The following is a 10251-nucleotide window of genomic DNA, read 5'->3' on the forward strand; positions in this document are numbered from 1 at the left end:
CACATGGTACTTAGAGTTTGATGGCTCTGTCAACAAGTTAGGAGCAGGTGCAGGTGTCTGGATTCACAACACATACAATAACCATGCAGAAGGTCATGCCTACAGACTGAATTTCAAATGCACAAATAACATGGCAGAGTATGAGGCTCTGCTTTTAGGCCTTAAACTGCTTAAAACTCTAGGAGTTGTAAAAGTGTCTATCTTGGGTGACTCTGACCTGGTTATACAACAGATGAATGGTAATTTTGTCACCAACGACAACAGAATGAGAGCCTATAGGACCGCTGCTACAAACATACTCCAGGCATTCACTGAATTCAAGCTTGACAAGATTTCCAGAAATCACAACATTCATGCACACAGCCTGGCCACCTTTGCAAGTACATGTAAGCTTCCTTTTGACCCAAACCATCATTTCACGGCTGAAATAAAACATAGGCCTACTGTCCCAAACAACTTTAGAGATTGGAAAGTATTCGAAAATGATGCCCAAATTAACAGTTTCCTTACCCTCGAGCATGAATTTTCAAATATTAACATTGACATGGATGCTATGACAGATACAGAACACCAAACAACAGAAAATCAGCAAGATATAACAGCAGCAACAATCAAGCAAATCATGAGACCGACTATTTTTGACAAAGAAAACATAGAACAGCTGAAACAAACACAAATAGAAGAGATAGACAAAACGGAGGCAGAGGTCATTAACTTGAAAGATAATTTTTTGCCTGTTGGCCTAACCCCATTAGAAGATATGTTTGATGCTAATGACGTGCCCAGAAAACCGAAATTACAGCCCATAAACACTGAAATAGAAGAACACAACATCAGGACACCAGAAAATCTGAAAATGATCAAACTGTCCAAAAATCTACCACCTGATCAAAAGCCCAAGTACATTGACTTATTCAAAGAATTCCAAGATGTATTTGCTTGGAGCTATGAGGATCTGAAATCCTATGACACCTCAGTAATCCAACACACCATTCCTTTAAAACCAAACCAGAAACCCTTCAAGCAGAAACTTAGAAGAATTAACCCCATGCTTCTTACCCCGATTGAGAAGGAAGTAAAGAGGATGTTTGAAGCAGGCATAATAGCACCCATCAGATTCTCCGAATGGGTGTCCAATCTTGTTCCTACAAGAAAAAAGACAGGTGAAATCAGAGTTTGTGTAGATCTCAGAAATTTAAACCAAGTCTCGCTAAAAGACCATTACCCTTTGCCTAAAATGGACCACATATTGCAGAGAGTAGTGGGATCATCTAGAATCTCTTTGCTAAATGGTTTTTCAGGTTTTAACCAAATACTTGTTCACCCGGACGATCAAGACAAAACTGCTTTTACTACACCCTGGGGAACATTCAAGTATGTAAAGATGCCATTTGGTCTTAAAAACGTTGGTGCTACCTTTCAACGAGCAATGGATATTTCATTTGCAAAAGAAATACATGATTTCCTGGTCGTATACCTTGATGACTTAACCCCATTCTCCAAATCTAATGAAGAACACCTCAAGCATCTCAGGCAAATTTTCATAACATGCAGGAAATATGGCATTTCCTTGAACCCCAAGAAGTCTCTGTTTGGCCTTGAAGAAGGCAAATTACTTGGCCACATCATATCAAAGAATGGGATCAGAATTGATCCTGAAAGAATACAAGCCATCCTCCAAATCCCATTTCCAAGAAACATTAAAGAGTTACAAGCATTCCTTGGGAAAATCAACTTCTTGAGAAGATTTATTCCAAATCTAGCTGAGCTGATAAGATTGTTAAGCAACATGTTAAAGAAGGATGCCAAGGTAAAATGGTCTCTTGAAACCAAGCAAGCATTTGAGAGTATCAAATCAGCCTTAACACAAACCCCTGTCCTAACTAGCCCACAGTTTGACAAAGATTTTATCATATTTTCGTTTGCATCTGATCACACCATAACTGTTGTCCTATTGCAAAAGGATGAGTAGGGAGCTAAAAAACCAATCGCTTTTTTCAGCCGAGCCTTAAGAGACGCCCCGTTGAAGTACCCAATCATGGAAAAACAGGCCTATGCACTTGTTAAGGCCATCAAGGATTTTAGAGTATACATATTGTATTCACACGTAATTGCCTATGTCCCACACGTTGCTGTAAAAGACATATTGACCCAAGAGGGATTAGAAGGCAAAAGAGATAAATGGATTGCAAACATCCTTGAATATGACATAGAAATAAAACCGACCAAGCTGATAAAGGGACAAGGTTTAGCTAAACTGATGTCCGAGACGAATTTTCAAGCCTTAGAGATTAACCAGCTAGACAATGAACCGGAGCTGGCGACTCCACAAATCAGTGAGATATTCTTACAATCCCCATGGCACTCTGATATATGCTTTGTATTGTTAAACCTGTGCGCTCCCCCAGGATTGTCCAGAACCAAGAAAAGCTTTTTGAAAATGAAGGCTTTAAAGTTTTGTGTTATAGATGGTGCATTATTTTGGAGAAATCATGAAGGCATATTGCTTAATTGCTTAACCATGAATGAAACTAACAACGTCATGAAAGAATTCTATGCAGGTGACTGTGGAGGACATCTATATTGGAAGTCCACTGCTGATAAAATTCTAAGGGTTGGCTTCTACTGGCCCACTCTTTTTGCAGATGTAAAAAAGTTTTCCATATCATGTCACAAATGCCAAATTTTTGAGGGAAAGAGAAAATTGTTGCCCCTGCCCCTTAAACCAATCTCCACCGAAAAACCTTTTCAACAATGGGGCCTTGACTTCATTGGAGAAATCCATCCCTCTTCCTCAGGCCAGCACAAATGGATCCTAACAGCCACCGACTATTTCACCAAGTGGGTTGAAGCCATTCCCTGTAGACAAGCCAATGATACCATCATTATCCAATTCCTGGAGTGCAATATCCTTTCCAGATTTGGCTGCCCTGAGAAAATCATCACTGACAATGTCGCTCCCTTTAAGTCCAAAAAGATGATCAATTTTTGCCACAGATTTCATATTACCTTGGGCCACTCCACAGCCTATTACCCTCAAGGCAATGGCTTGGCCGAATCATCTAACAAAAGCTTCATCAACATCATAAAGAAAGTGCTGGAAGAAAACAAGAAGAACTGGCAAAAAAAACTGGTAAATGCCCTATGGGCAGACAGACTTTCAAGCAAAATATCAATTGGGATGAACCCTTATGAGCTAGTATATGGCATGGAGGATAGATTTCCTTCATCTCTGGGCATTCCTACTATCAAGCTGTTACAAGAGATTCAGGCTGAACCAAATGACATTCAAAGAAGAATCAATCAGACCATCCATCTGCAGCAAACCAGAGAACAAGTTTATGATAGAGCTCAGATTGTGCAAGAAAAGCTCAAAAGGATGTTTGATAAGAGAGCTAAAGCTGAAGATTTCAATATTGGTGACAAAGTTTTAAAGTGGGATTCGAGAAGAGAAGACAAGGGTAAACATGCCAAGTTTTATTTTCTATGGAAAGGTCCATTTGTAATTTCTGTTGTTCAGGGAAACAACACTTATTTTCTCAGATCTATGGAGGACAGCACTGTTGAAGAAGGCCCTGTGAATGGCAGGATGTTGAAACATTATCATGATCCTTGTTGTTGAAACAATGCAAATTCTGTAAATACCTTTGTACAACATTACTTGTAAATATCAGCACTCAGTTTTTATGTTTGTATAAACAGGCCGATTGTCTAAAGAATGGCAGTAAATTCGGTGAGGACTCAGCCGATGCAAATTTTCCAGTCTCAAGAGTATCAAAACAGAGCAAAAATTTTCAGTTCATATCAGCACCTTGCTCTAAGCAAAAGCAAGGCAAGCACAGCAGTTTGATCCTTGTTCCTAAACTGTTTTAAAAGGCATGTTCCAGCAGCATTGTGCATAATTATCAAGCACGCAGAAGAAAGCAAGCAATGTTGTACCGTTCACAAGATAGCTCAGGTGAGGAGAGAGTTGTTCATAGTTCAAAGTTTCATATTTTTTTAACAGCCAGAACAAAGAAGTTTTTCGGTCTACAGCAACATCAGAAGGTCAAGGCAGTCTGACCTGATGTTCTTGACTTTTCACAAGGAAAAGCCATCCCCAAGTGGAGCCACTGTTAGCCTCCTGTTGCAACAGGGTATCATTTTTCATGATTGACATTTTTACATGCCAAATATGTCATACTTTGCAAGGTGCAGTGTTCCATATTTCCAGATGAGACCAAAGAAGAAAGCCATGAAGTGTGCTGGTCCAAATGCCACTGTTGATTCCATTTTTGAGGAGTTGTCCCAGTTTTGAAGAGTTTTTCATTTAAGGGAGGTCCAAACAGTCTAATCTTGTTCTCCCTAGGTTTCAATTTCCGGTTGTAGAATATAGAGAATGCATCTGTCCAAACAGTTTAACCTTGGCAGATTTTGTAGATAGGAAGAGAATCAAAGGGACCCAACTGTTTAATCTGGGCCCTGGCAGAAATAAGTGCAGATTTAGATAGGAAGCATTCAAAAGAAAATTTGTAATTCTGGGTCTACAAGTCTAAGTGCACCCAAATCAGAAAAGAAGAAAAAATGTTAGGAAAGTAGGATGGGTAGGTAGTTGTGGTTGCAGAAAGCTGATTCATGATCAATTTTGTGTTTCAAACTGTGTTTTATCTTTACAGATCACATTGCAGGCAGTTTTCATTCAGAAAGGAATCAAAGCCAGACATCACTAACTTCCCCTTCTTCTAATTCCCAAAGTCACTTACTAACTCCCCAAAGAGGACAAGATCTGCTTGAGCCTCTCAGTTTCATCATCATCCATATCAGTTGCCTTGGTGAAGATCTGCTTCACTCAAGGACTTCATCTCTTTGAAAATTCTTTTCCCCAAAATTTAGCCTAAGGTCCCTGACCTTAGCGCCTGCTGGTCACCTTCATATTAACTATTAACAGTATTATATAACTCCCTATCAGTTTTCCCATCCCCCTATTAAACTATGTATATAAACTTCCCTATGTAAATATCCCCACCCTGGCAATATAGCCATATTTTTTTAAGTCTGGGGAAAAAATAGTCCATCTGGGGTTGTTTTTAGCCCATCCGAGTCATAACAGGGATTAATCTGACACCTGGTCAGACTAATAACCTCTCCCCTAGCCCTAAAACCCTCAAAAACCCCCTAATTCACCCCCAAACCAAAGTTCTGTACATAAAATCCTAAACCCGCGCGCATTTAACCCATATTTTACCCCTTACCCTAAGTCCCAACTGTAAATATTAACCCCGCCCGTGTTAACCCTCATAATCCACCGTTCCCTAAGTTATAACCCACCCGCGTGCTATATTAAAGACAGAATATGTTGCGTATATTCCCCGCCCTAACTACCTGCCACCTCGCGTCTGCCGCCAACCGTTGGATTGCCTGCCCCGCAGATCAACGGTGGGCGGGCCGCCCCATCCCCGACCTGCCCGAAGGTTAGCGTCCGGGAGATGGGCGGTATTACCACCGTACCTCCCGCCACGTGTCAAGCGTTGAGCTGTGGTGGAGTCCCCCCTCACGAAACCACCATCTCGAAAAAGCAGTGCGCCACAATACCGCTTACCACCTCCTGCCCTGTGACGTCATCGCTTACGTCACCCCCTTGCCCAGTCACCGCGACACGTCAACCGCCTGTGTGGCCTCCTGCCACCGTGTCGCCGAGTCATCTGCCTGCGTGGCCCCTTGCCACGTGTCATGCCACGTCACCATCCGTACATGATGACATCATGCTGACGTCATCCCACCATGTCATCATGCTGACGTCATCGATGACGTCACCCGCCGTACAACGTCACATCATGCTGACATCATCAGCGCTTTTTTTGGCGCGAAGGAGCAAAAGTCGCACTTCGGAGCCCCGGAATCCAATTCTGAGACAGTTTTTAATGAGCGATTTGCGCCAAATCACTCATCGCAGGATTTTTTAGGCCGAAATGGAGAATCTTCAGGTAATCTTCAGGGAATCTTTTCATCATACGGCCCCAGGAAGCCCAAAAGGCGCAAAAATGACCCGTTTTCTTCGCAAAGCATACCGAAAGGAGTAGAAGACAGTTCCAGAGGATGCAGAGGCCGAACAGCGACCATCAATGCGTGATTAGACCCGCAGCACATCAGAATAGCAGTCCAGATTTTGTCAAAGAGTATCAGAAGGAAGAAAAGATGCCAAAGAGTATCAACAAAGATTTTTTAGGGGCTCGAAGCACCTGTACATTAATGAAGCCCCCAGAAAGTCAAATCAGGCATCATCAGCCCATCCTTGCCTTCAAATCACAATTAAGGCATTCAAAGCCACAGGACAGCAAAGAAGCAGAAACCCATGCACATTTATTTCAGAAGCACCTGCACCAAGCCACCAAGGACTACATAAGTGATCCAGTTTTAATTCGGCCGCCCCAGCGCAGCCTGAGATATTTTCATGCATTTATTTCAGATAGGAGTAGGTAAATTACTTATTCTTTATGACCTAATTAGGTCAAGATGTAATAAAGAACTCTGCAGATAGTTCTGCCCTATATATACCACCCTCTGTATAGTTTTAAGGGTTGGTCGATTGAGAATTTTCACTAGAGACTTGCACTATATACCTGACTGTTTCTATAATCAAATATTGCAGAAAACTTGCAGAGCAGACTGTCTGTTGTAAATGAATGTTTTGGAGATATGAAGATGGAATTCGTGTGTTGCATCCTGAAGCAATAAGTGCATCTTACCTATGTTTATTTTTTACCACTATCTAGATAGCAGAAAGAAAGAATAGCCTAGAATTAGTTTAAATACTCTCTATGCTCAATTTCTGCTATTCCTTTATGTTTTCCTCTGTTTGAATTGGTTATGAATATGAATTCTCCTGGCTCATGTTTACCCCAATTCACCTGTGTCTGCCAATTATCTAGGGATTCTTTACTGCCCCTAGGTAGCACTCAGTTACCTCCTCCGTTAAGCTGATTGAGAGATTCTTAATTGCCTCTCATTACTTAGCATTCTTTCCATCACTTAGACCTGAAATATTGTTTCATGCTCAGCTATCTTGCTCCATTTTCCCTCACTGTTATAAAGGAAAAGCACCAGCAGTTTTTCTCCTTGACTCCATGCCCAATGGTTTGAAACTTCCAGACTATGCCTTGCCTCTCTGTCTGAAAACATCAATTTTACCACCAAAAACAAAACAAAAACCCTCTGAACTCGAGACCTAGCCTAAAAATCCTTTTCAAACAAAGCTAATCTAAAAGAGAGAGCCCTCTCTGATTGTAGGTTGGCTAGAACCTGTAGTCCAAAGTTGGTCTGTGGTTACCTAGGCCGTATCCTTTCTGGAGCTTAAGGACAACCTGAGTGATAACACAAACGGACATCAATTCCTAAAGTGCATGGATACTACTAATGAGAGATTTAATCATTCGCTTTTCAATATGCAACTTGAAATGTAGATTCACTTTCACTTTCGCATGCTAAATGAAATGCAATTCTTTTGATTTTTATGTCTCTTAAATCTAAAAGAAACCAATAAGCAATAGAAAAATGTGGAAAAACGGTTGATCCAAACAATTGTAATCTATGTTCAGGTAGTGAAGAGAAATCGAATCAATGCCGAGATTGGTCCAATAACAACCACTAAACAATCAACCAAAAGTAAGCAAAGGGGAAGGCTCAATCAACCAATAGCAAGCTGCAAATGAATCTCTGAGCAACCAAGTGAAACTGATCCAAAATACTTGAAACAATGAAACTAGGTCACAAAGCAAGAAAAACAATATTCATTCCACAAAGCTCAGAAGAGAGTGCCTCAACCTGTAAACAATGAAAAACAAGTTATCAAACAAGTGAAAACAACAAGGGACTAGTAAGACTGATGGATTCAGGAGGCAGAATTGAAAAAATCAATTCTACAGCAATCAGCGTGGGCGATACACAAGCAATAAGTGCTGATAAAGAGCACACCGCAGCAAGAAAGCGATGTCAGCGCGGAAGTACACGACTTTTCCGCGATGGCCCGATTTATAGAACCGTCGTGACTGTTAGGCGTAATTACGTGATGAACAAGATACTATAAAAGGGGTGACGCGATGACAGCGCGACTGTTAGATTAAAAGCGCGATGATGTCCAAAACAGTAACAGACAAACCAAAAACTCCCAAATCAATGACAATCAGTCTTTAATCAAATAAAGGCATTTCCCATATCAAGCCAGGAAACTAAGAAGACTGGTAGCTAGTCCCAAAACTTCAAAAGAGACCAAAACAAAAATCAAGACAAGAGCAAACAAGAAAAGAACAAAGGCCAAAACTCCCCAGCGGAGTCGCCAATTTGTGATGCAGGAAAGTGTTCCCTCTGCGGACAAAGGCAACCCCTCTAGCCCTAGAGTGGGTCTAGTCACAAACAAGGACATATCAACAATAGCTTTCATTAAACAGTCATAGTTGGAGGCCTACCTCAACTGGTGGTCGATGGAGTTCCGTTGCACTGCTCCAGCTTCCGCTTCCTTCTCCTAATGAGTAATCAACCTGAAACAATGCAAAGGAAATACAACAAAGCACGTAACCAAAACAACAATGATCTATTTACTCACAAATTCAAGAAGTCATGAGCTATCAAGTACATTACATACAAGACATAGGAAAACATCATTGATTACATTAATTATGAAATAAGAGTAAGCTTACAACCAAAGTCTTGACGTCACAAGCCTTCTCAGAGGGATCCAGCCAGCATGTTCCTCAAGCATTCACTCTTTGAATATGGATCTCCCAACACACAAGTCTCTCTCACTCACAAGTTTTACACAAGATTAAGGGCACTTCACAGCCTTCCTCAAGCTATAAACAATCCCACACTTGTCACACTCACACCAGCTATCTAGCAAACTCACAAACACTAACAGCACTATCAGCAACCATTCCAAAGACTAAGAACTCCAAAACTAGCAGCACATAACAATGGTGGGAGTTTAAATAGGAGAAGGAGTCTCCATGAAAGGTGGAAGAGTGATCTTATCTCCAAGGAAGGTATCACAAATGACGGAATAGCCACGCCAGAGAAAGGAGGGCGACATAAATTAGGCCAACAACCAGGTCTGGAGTCATTTGGAAGGCCGACTGTTGGAACAAATTCGCCCAATCTGGATCATCGCGGGCACATAACTGATCCTCTGCGCTGACATCGCTATTGAATAACGTAGCTAGTCAGGTCATCGCGGAAGATTACAAGCGACAGTCGCGCTGGCACATAAAATCGGACCATCGCGGGAATCAGGTGTACTTTCGTGATGGCAGTGCTTCCGGGCTGTTTTGGAGCGCCCTTCAGTGCGTTTATTTGGCCAACATACGCGATGAGGCATAAACCTTTGGAAAAGTGGGTCATTTGGCAACATCATAGAGGATTTTTCTAACATGAGCATGTATGACTTGGACACATGACACAGTAGGAAGACTGGGATGAAGACAGTGACAAATTACTGTGTAACACTATTACAGGTCTATTTGGGCACATCACTAATAATCAGATCAATATAATTAGGGCTCATCAAACCCTAATTCAGTTGCTACATGCCTTAGACAAGACATCAAATTGAATGCATTCATCCATGAAAGTTTCCTAGCTTGAAACCCTACTGAAATGCCTCCTTGGGACACCAGCGCAGCCTTGGTCAGGCGTAACTGCGCTACAAAGCAGGTAGGCCCATTTAGACCTACACTGCAATGCACTTAGGCCCACTTTGACCTGCACTGGGTGAGAATGAGCGAAATTGACATAGGATTTTGGGAATATTCCTTGATTATAGAGCATTCTAGAAGGATGCCCAACTCTTATCTCATCCTATGAGCTCTTTTTTGGATAGGCTATGGATCATTCAACCATCTATCCTCTCATCCCTTTCTCCATGGAAACTAACTCCAATTATGGAAAAACATTCAATGCCCAATTTATGACAAAACCACTTGCATTTCCCTATAAATTGACCACTCATCACAGTGATTAAGGGGCTGGAAATTGAAGATTGTAGAGAAATATTGTTGATTTGAGACTTGAGTTCATCGTCAAGTAATGTTATGCTGTTGGATTGATGTGCTATTGGTGTGATGAGGGTTTGGACTAATTTGGATGAGTGACACAGGATTGAACCGCATTGGGTGTAACTTCTCCTTCTACAATCAATAAAGTTGTTTGTTCATTTTCATGTATTCTTGCTTATATCTATGATGAATACATGTTCAAATGTTGTCGACTCAATTTGTTTATAGT

This window comes from Pinus tabuliformis, chromosome 4_2, assembly GCF_031772625.1.
Source record: "Pinus tabuliformis cultivar Carrire ecotype Pingquan chromosome 4_2, CPIR1, whole genome shotgun sequence".
Classification (NCBI taxonomy): Eukaryota; Viridiplantae; Streptophyta; class Pinopsida; order Pinales; family Pinaceae; genus Pinus; species Pinus tabuliformis.